Here is a 10221-nt window from a genome sequence, read left to right as displayed (position 1 = left end):
CCATTTAGAAAGTAATATTTATTTAAGTTGAACAATCCTGTGAGGGAATCAGTGTCTAGAGAGAGACTAGAGGCTGTGAGTGTATTTGAATGTTTGTTTTATTTAATAATATCAATTATTTTAAAGAGTATTTCTTTTGCGTTATGAGGCAACATATCAGGAGAGAAACCATATAAATTATTTCCTTTGTGGCCTCATCATCAAAAAAAGACACAGAACTCTAAAGCCTTTTGTAGTTCTACTTGGCAGAATAAACTAAGACCTCAGAACAAACAGAAGCCTCCTTAAGCCTTTTGTTTCTCTCCGGAGTTGGGATATAAGCAGTGAGCGAGCTCTGGGTGCTTGAAAAGCATCACATAGCAGCCCTGTGCTTGACGCCTTGTCTAATACATATGGATGCTGCAGCTTTTCATGAAAGCAGCTCAGCCACTGGTATAAGAGAGGGAATCAGTTTTCTAATTCTAAGCTAAGGCCAGGCAGTTCAGCAAAAGGAATGACATTTTATTTCATTTCTCGGACTAGCTTCTATAGCAGTATCTGTGGCTGTAAAGCTTAAAGTGCTATCCAAGCATAACAAGAATATATATATATATATATATATATATATATATATATATATATATGCCTAAATATAAAACAGCAAAAACTTAAAAAAATCAATAGACAAAATGAGGTGATGTTTTTGTAATTTTAGTTCTGTATATTAAAGAAATTGATTTTGTCATCTAAACTGTAGAATCCACAAGAAGCTAATTAAATGCAAAACCACTCATTACCTAAATTCTCTCACAACAAAGTGTGGTATTAACGTGTCAGTAATGGTAACAGAATGCTAACAGCAATGGAATCAATGATGCCCTAGGCAGAAGCACATTACAGTACCTTGGAAGGTTAGAATTTCTTGTTATCGAGAGATTTTTCAACCTCATACTTATAGCATATTATTGTGGGAATAGTTTAGTGGGGAAATAAACTTGCTAAAATAGTTTTAAGAAATTTATGATTTTAGCATAAAATTCCTAAGGAGGAGATTTAATTAGGTCCGGGTAACTCATGCCTGTAATCTTAGCTACTCAAGTTGCTGATGTCTGGAAGATCCAGGTTTGAAGCTGGGCTTTGTAAAAAAGTATGAGAGATATCATCTTCACAATAAATAGCAAAAAGTAGGACTTGGGATATGGCTCAAGTAGAAGAATGACAGCAGAGCATGCAAGCTGAGTGAGCCTGAGGCCCTGAGTTCAAACCCCAATACTAACAAAATGAAATTAGATTTAAAACCAAAAGTCTTAAAGTTCTTAAAATATCAATCTTAATGACTATTATCAGGCTGTATATACCAGGTAGTATATCATGTTTTTTGGAAGTAAATTTGATGTAGTTACTTCTATTATTAAGTGATGTTAAATTTCTTAGAATATTTTCTTTCCAATATTTAATAAAAATCAATGTATAATATTTGAGTATAATAATTGAGTATTATGATGTTAAATCAAATGGTACTTTTTATTCAAAATTCAAATAAAGATGTTCAATTGTTTCTCAAGACTTTGACAGACATACTTAGTTACAATATATTTGTTATTTTTAACATGAGATATATTTGTTACACAGATTGAGTAGCATGCTATGATAAAAAACAATCTAGATGTTTAAAATTTTTCCAACTTCCTATAATCTGAAATATTATAGATGTAAAATATTGGATTCATCAAAGTTAAATTTTAAGAATTCAGTCACATAGAAAAAAGATATTACTATAGTTAAGAATTTAAAACTAAATATGAAATGAGGGAAATAATAAATGAATTGTTTAATACTAATGATAAAATTATTAGAGAAACACACACACACTATAGATTGTTGTTCAGAAGAGTAACTATTTAAGCCTTGAGGAATAAATAGCCTGTTAAAATACATGTCTCAGGGGGCTGGGAAGGTGGCTCAGTGGTAGAGTGCTTGCCTTGCATGCATGAGGCCCTGGGTTCAATTCCTCAGCACCACATAAGCAAAAAGAAAAAAGCCGGAAGTGGCACTGTGGCTCAAGTGGTAGAGCGCTAGCCTTGAGCTGAAGAGCTGAGGGACAGCGCCCAGGCCCAGAGTTCAGGCCCACAACCGGACCCACCCCCCAAAAAAAATACATGTCTCAGTAAGAGACATTAAAATGTTGAAGATCTGAAGAACAAGAGAAGAGGAAGGCAAGATAATTTATCATATACATTACAAGATTTTTTTAAAAATACTGAAGCTGGGCACTGGTGGCTCACACCTGTAATTCTAGATACCCAAGAGCCTGAGATCTGAGGATTAGGTTCAAATTGAGCCCGGGCAGGAAACTCCACCAGACTCTTATCTCCAATTAACCACCAGAAAAATGGAAGTGGTGCTGTGGCTCAAGTGGTAGAGTGCTGGCCTGGGGCTGAAGAGCCAGAGACAGAATCCAGGTCCAGAATTCAAGCCCCATGACTGACAAAAAACAATACTGAAAAGATGATTAGTTCAATGAATATCTTTATGCACAGATTCTACATTTTTTACATATTGTCACAGTTACTATATAAGCAGGAAGCAACTGTAACATTGATCAGTGTATTTTTACTAAATGTAGGGATTTTAAATCTCACATACAACTTAAGCAAAGACAATTATTAAAAGCTCTCTCAAGCTATGTGTTGGTGGCTCTTGCTTACAATGCTAGCTGCTCAAAAGACTAAGGTCTGGATGATTGTGGTTCAAAGCCAATCAGAAAACTTTAAAAACTTGAAAAAGGATATCAAAACAGAACTTAGAAAATGGCAAAAACTCCCATGCTCCTGGATTGGAAAGACTAACCTCATGAAAATGGCAATACTTCCAAGGCTGTCTGCAAATTCAATGCGATACCTATCAAAATTCCAACCTCATTCTTCAAGGAAATAGAAGAGGCAATCCAAAAATCCATATGGAGCAATAAAAGACCCCGAATAGCAAAAACGCTCCTCAATGGAAAGAACGCTGCTGGAGGAATATCAATACCAAATTTCAAACTCTACTATAAAGCCATATTAATCAAAACAGTTTGGTACTGGCAAAAGAACAGACCTCAGGACCAATGGAATAGAATTGAAAACCCAGAAATGAACCTACAGACCATAGCCATCTAATCTTCCATAAGGGAGCTAAAAAAATAGAATGGAAGAAAGACAGCCTCTTCAGTAAATGGTGCTGGCAAAATTGGTTAACTACTTGTAGAAAAATAAAGCTAGATGGAATAGGAGAAACCCTAGGTCTCCTTGGAGCAGGCCAAAATTTTCTTAATAGAGACCTGGAAACACAACAAATGAAAGAAAGGTTGGACAAAAGGGATTGCATGAAGTTGCAGAGCTTCTGCATGCCAAAGGACATAGCTAGCAAGATCAATAGAAAGCCCAAGGATTGGGAGAAGATCTTCACTAGCCATACAATGGACAAGGGTCTCATATATAAAATATACTTGGAACTCAAAAAATTAAATCCCCCAACAACAAATCCTCAAAGAAACAACTGCCCAATAAATAAGTGGGATAAAGACTTAAAGAGAAACTTCTCTGAAGAGGAAAGATGGCCAATAGACACATGAAGAAATGTTCAACCTCCCTAGCCATAAAAGAAATGCAAATCAAAACAACATTGAGATACCACCTCACCCCAGTTAGAATGGCAAAAATTAAGAACTCTAATAACAACAGATGCTGGAGGGGATGTGGACAGAAGGGAACCTTACTTCATTGTTGGTGAGAATGTAAACTTGTTCAACCACTTTGGAAAGTAGCATGGAGGTTCCTGAAAAGACTCCAGCAATCCCACTTTTGGGCATTTATTATCCAAATGTTTACAAACAAGACCACACTAAAGCTACCAGCACAATTATATTTATTGCAGCATTATTTACTATAGCTAAGATCTGTAACCAACCCAGCTACCCCTCAGTAGATGAATGGATCAAGAAAATGTGGTATATATACACAATGGAATTCTATGCCTCCATCAGAAAGAATGACATTGCCCTATTTGTTAGGAAACGGAAAGACTTGGAAAAAATTATATTAAGTGAAGTAAGCCAAGCCCAAAGAAACATAGGTCCCATGGTTTCCCTTATTTGCAATATCTAGTATATGTATGAGTCAAGCAGAAAAGGTCAGATAAGGTGATATTAGGAAAATGAACCTTAAGATATGTATTTAAATGTCTTTTTTCTTTCATGCATTTGTTTCTAACGCATATATAAGATTATTTCTTTGTTGCTTTGTATGTCCCTCCCCCACAGTATAACCCCTGCTTTCACTGTATTTGATGTCACTATAATTTGTGGAGGGGAAGGGGGAAAGCAAGTCATTTAAATAAGGATACAGGTTTACTTGTTTCAACCATGAGAAGTACAAGTTGTCATGTGGAAAACGAACTTTAAAACTTTGGTGGTGGTGGAGGGAGGATTGGGTGGGGAGGCGGGGGTGAGGGGGAGAGGGGGAGGCTGGGAAGGTATGGGAAGGGTAAACAAAGGAGGAGGCTACAATGCTTGATAGGAAATGTACTCATTATCTTGCCCATGTAATTGTAACCCCTCTGTACAGTATGTTCACAATAAAAAAAAAGAAAAAATTACTAAGGAAAAAAAATAAATCCTCAAAGAAACAACCATCTAATAAATAAGTGGGCTAAAGACTTAAAGCGAAACTTCTCTGAAGACAACAGACACATAAAGAAATGCTCAACCTCTCTAGCCATAAAAGAAATGCAAGCAAAACAACATTGAGAATGGCTAGAATGGCTATAATCAAGAACTCTAATAACAACAGATGCTGGAGGGGATGTGTCCAGAAGGGAGCCATATTGCATTGTTGGTGGAAGAGTAAACTTGTTCAACCACTTTGGAAAGCAGTATGGCCGTTCCTCAAAATACTTCACATATAGCTCCCCTATGACCCAGCAATCCTACTTTTGGGCATTTACCCAAATGATCACAAACAAGACCACACTAAATCGACCAGCACAACTATGTTTATTGCAGCATTATTTACCATAGATAAGATATGGAACCAACCCAGATAACCCTCAGTAGATGAATGGATCAAAAAAAATGTGGCATATATCAAAACACTTTTCATAGGCTTTTCAATGTTCGCATGTAACATGTTAAATAACACTGAAGCTTTGAGTCTACACACAGAATCACATGCCAAATTTTCTCCTCCTTTGTTGAAGAAACAAGTGCTATTTTTTTGTGGAATGTTTACTATCTGCATTTGTCTGTTTGTGTCTCAAATTGCTCTTAAATAGAATTCTTCAAGTCTTGTATTTCCAAGAAAATGGAATTCAGGTTTAAACAATTGGCTAGATTCAGCTGAAACTACTTTGTGACACGTCATGTCATCTGTTCATCAATCGATGTCAATGATAGTATATCAGTGCTAGTGTTTGGTTATTGTTTGGTTTACATGTTAGCAGACATATCTTTTAATTCTAAATGCATACTTTATCCACTTTAACTCATGGTAGATAATTGTTTCCATTGATAATTGTAGCTTGAGTCAATTATTTTATTAGAATTTGTATAGCACACATTTCAAAATGATCATTCTTTACATATCACATACCTGGTGTTTTCCCATTAGCAAAAGCTATCCACCTCAACTATTGAAGAGAAACTGGTTTTGGAGTTTCTGATTTACAGAGTAAGGAGTTGGTATAGTAATTACTACAAGTATTGTAAGGTTAATCCTCGTCCTTTATATGTCAACGTGAATTCAAGCTTAAATATTTTTCATTTGCAACAGAAACTGAAGGATTACTTTTCTTAATTCTTACTGGTCCCACATTTTCTTCATCTAAACCTTAACATACTGGCCTTTATATCTCATTATCTATCTATCTATCTATCTATCTATCTATCTATCTATCTATCTATCTATCTATCTATCTATCTATCTAATCTATTTGCATCCTCACTTCTGCCTGCTCTCTTACTTTTTGTCAAACTTCACATGCTCATCTTGTAATCTTACCTGCCCTGGTATAAGGAATGTTATTAGTTCTAGTATGGAAAACAGAGAGCAAAATCTGAGCATTAGATTGACTTGAACATTTGTTATTTGTTTTGCTGCTACATGAGTAAGTAATCTAAGCTCAGCTCAATTAGTTCTAAAGACTTTAACTCATACTCTGTATTTTATTTGTTGAGTGTATTATAAACCTCATTTTCTATTATATGCTATTCTTCAAATATATACTTACATAGTATTTTTATTTGTCTAGCTATGATTCTGATCACTTAGAAATACAGAATATTGTTTTAGTACTTTCATGGATAAATCTGTAATGTCTGAGATAATGTACTTTTCCTGGTAACATATAAGTGAAATTATTTACTTATTCCTGAAGTTTTCTTGAATTAATGGTAAACTAATAGTGCATATCTTAAATGAGAAATGGTAATTAATAGTGGTACTTTTTTTCTCATTCAGATATTCCAGCTTTTTGTGGTTAGATTTTGCAAAGATTCACATAAAATTTTCACTGAACTTTAAAAAAATATGTATTTCTTTATTTTAAATTTTAATGTTTGGCCAGAGTTCCCATTCTTTCACAAATCTACAAATAAAACAAAATGACTGTCAAATGTAAAATGTTAGGCACATAACATAGAATCTAGTCAAATTTTAAGCCCCAACTAAAATTTTGATTACTTATGTCTCTTTTGTTGAGTAAATCTTGTTTACTTGATAATTTATTACCACCCCCCACTGCAGGGAATTAGGATATTATATGCAGTCCAAATTTCTGCTTTGAATTTCCACTCTAAAATTCTGCATTTGAATATGTATCCACTTTTTCAAATTTTACCAATAGAATTTCTCATTTTATTTCCCCATGAAGAATTTTATTGTATCTGAAATTTATTGGAACTCTAAATTTCCTAGTTCTGGAATGAGGTTTTTGTGGTTTATAATTAGCTGTTTGGTGAAAAGTTAGGACAAAATGCTTTAATAAATTCTATATAGGTGTTTATTTTATAATGTGGGGCTAGGAACCACTGAAATGCTTTGTTTAGGGATTTTCATGACAAATGTTTGGCAGAAACAAAATAAAGGAGGGAAGATTTTGGCGCAAGTTTTAAAGATTTTAGTCCATCATGCTGAGCCAGATGCCACACCAAAGCAACTCACCTTACAGTGCTAAGGAATCAGAAGCAGAATGCCTGCCTTAGCCAATGTTTCTTTATTACTTTATTTTATTTTGTTTAACTATGTGCCTGAGCCTATTAGGTCTCATTGCTTATATTCATAATTGATCTCCCCACCTTTGCTAGTCCTCTTTGCAAAACTCAAAACAGACTAAGGTTGGTACTTCTCAATTCAATTAAGTTAACAATCAAAATGAGTCATCTTAAGGCCACATACTGGGAACTTGAACAAGATTCCTTAAATGATAACCTTCCACCTATGCCACCTAAAATACGAATCCTCACTGAGTGTCAGTGAGTGAGTTTTCAACCCTAACAAAATTCAGGTCAAGTTATACAGTTCCAACACACAGAAGCACAGACTACACATTTCCATTCCATAAGAGAGGAATGGGACATGGAATGGAGAGACATGACCAAAGCAAGTCCAGCAGCAAGCAGGCAGAGCAAACACTAAATTCTGTAGATCCATCTCTAGCACCCAAGGATTTGGTGTATGACAAAAGGTTTTATGCTTCCATCTTTACCAGTTACAGGTCTAAGGATAGTCTGTTAGGCTGGCCTTGCTCATGGTCTCTTGCTTTGCTTTTTAGACTTCAGGCAGCCCTAACTTCATGAAATCTCCACTGTTTCTCCTGTTTCACCCATCTAGCTTCACATTATAATGTGTACTGTTAGCCCCAGCTTTACCTTTGCTGCTTTTCAGGTCAAGCTACAGCATTTTCCCACTTTTTCATTCACTTTTTTCTCACAATTCTCACTGTATGTCTGGCTAAACATAGCCAAGTAATACCCATGCCACAGTCTGAAAACTGGGCTGGATACAATTTCTTTGCCAATAAGCCAGTCTGCTACCTTTCAATTCAGCCTCAAGCAAAGTCCCAGGACAAAGACAAAATATGGGCAAGATATTTGCTGAAAAGTAACACTGGTGGTCTTTAGTTCAATTCTCAATAGATTATTCTGGAACTTCATAAACTCCTTCCTTACTGACAAAATTCCCTTCCGCCTTTTGAAGTCCCACAGAGTAAACCATGTTTAGAGTGGTTTCGACTTCGTTCAGCCTGCCTTTCCAACCTCAGCCAAATTCTTCCCATAATTTTTTCCAAAAGCTAAAGAACCACATGTCAGGTTAAATTATAGCAACAACTCTGTTGCTCCGGTACAAATTTTATGTTAGTCAGACTTGGTCATTGTGACAACTTGAGGAATAACTTCAGGAAGAAGGAATTATTCTGGCTCCTGATTTCAGGCTACGACTACAGGGAGATTCCATAGGAAGTTGGGCTGAGGCAGAACTTTCAACTCATACCAGCAGGAAGAAGAAAATGTGAATACATTCCTTTACCAGTAGGTGCCCTCTTTTATCCTTTTGATTCCATTTGAGCATGTTGCATGGGGGATGGTCCTGTCTCCACTGAGGACAGGTGCTCTCACAGGTACAACCAGAAATGTATTTACTTTTGTATGCTGTTCTCAATCCAACCAGGTTGACCTGCTCCTAGGAACCCATTTCCTCCAGCAAGGCCCAACCTCCTAAAGATGAAATAGCATGAAGTCCTAGCCTACAAGTCAGTGTGTGCGGTCATTAACTCATCCATATCGGATGAGTTAATGACAACTCCAGTGAACACTTCAAAACTCATGTTTTGCTTTTGTCACTCATATGTTCTAGTAACCGCATATAGATCGTGAATAAATTTGTCTCCGTAGCCTCAAAATTTGAAAATTACAAAAAAAAATGTCATCTGTCACTCCCCCCACCCCACGTTACTGTTTGTCTTCTATCTAATATTCTTCTCAATTTTTGCAGTTTCTGGGAACTTTTAAAATTGTTAACTGTCATTATGTTATAAAAATCTTACTGAAATTTGACTTATACAGTTGAAAGATATTTATGTCAAATGTAGCTCATATTTACATTCATATCTTATATTTTCAACTTATATAACTGAATTATATAAACTTTGCTTACTTTCCTTAGGAAATATTGTGAGTCTTTCAAAGTAACTTTCCTAGTTACTTTCCTAGCTGTTATGATGTTAAAATTAGGAAGACTTAGAAAGACAGCACATGAAGATAAATTGGATACCACTACCTGCAGTAATAAGAGGAAATAAAACTTGAACTAATCAATCACTTTTAGCTATAAATTAGTAATATTTCTGTCAGGAAAATATGACTGTTATAAGGACTTGGTCCTTATGAAATTAGAAAAACTAAAGTTATTTCTGTGAATAAACGAATTAGTGAGAATATTTAAAAAAGAACAATTGAAGTGACTGAATGAAATAAATATAATTTTAATATCATAGCAAAAGCAAAGTTGGGAGGATTTTCTCATCTAGTGAATTTCCATATTCACATCTCACATTGAAATATCCATCAGAGTCCAGTTAAAAAGTAGTATCTGTTGTGAAATTATGTGTAGATGAGTGCTTTAATGTTAACTTATTTCCTACGTCTGATTCCATAACTGACATATAAAATTAATTTTTTTATTATGTTTAACTCATATTTTTCCTTTTTCAGGAAGATTTATCAGTGTTTAACACATGTTTGACACATAGGTTTTTTTCCCCTTTTTTAGGAAGATTTATCAATCATTTAGTAAGAAGTATTTTATATTTTTTTTCAGGTAACCCATTTTGGCTACTTCAGACTTTGTAAAGAGTTGGTAAACATTTACTGTCTCTTCCAACAATAAATTCTACAAAGAAACATAAGAAAATACAAGTATATTTATCTTTCAAATTGATACATAATTCTTTTTAAATTAAGAAAAGTATGTACATATATTTAATTTTTTAATCAAAGTTTATTTACACCACTAGTTATATATGTTTCCAAATAGCTAGTTGCAAACATTGTGAATGGTTTCAAAAAAGAGGAACAGCAAATATCTGAGGTGATGTTACACAGGGTGTACATGTGTTAAAATCTAATGATGTAGCTCATAAACATGTACAATTACCTTATTCACAATATTATTGTTGAGATTCTATAGTAGAATGGTACATAAGGAT

The sequence above is a fragment of the Dipodomys merriami genome, unplaced genomic scaffold (genome assembly GCF_024711535.1).
Source record: "Dipodomys merriami isolate MVZ:Mamm:240054 unplaced genomic scaffold, mDipMer1.0.p SCAF_8, whole genome shotgun sequence".
NCBI classification, from domain to species: Eukaryota; Metazoa; Chordata; class Mammalia; order Rodentia; family Heteromyidae; genus Dipodomys; species Dipodomys merriami.
The sequence above is the reverse complement of the archived record's forward strand: the minus strand, read 5'-3'. Positions refer to the sequence as shown.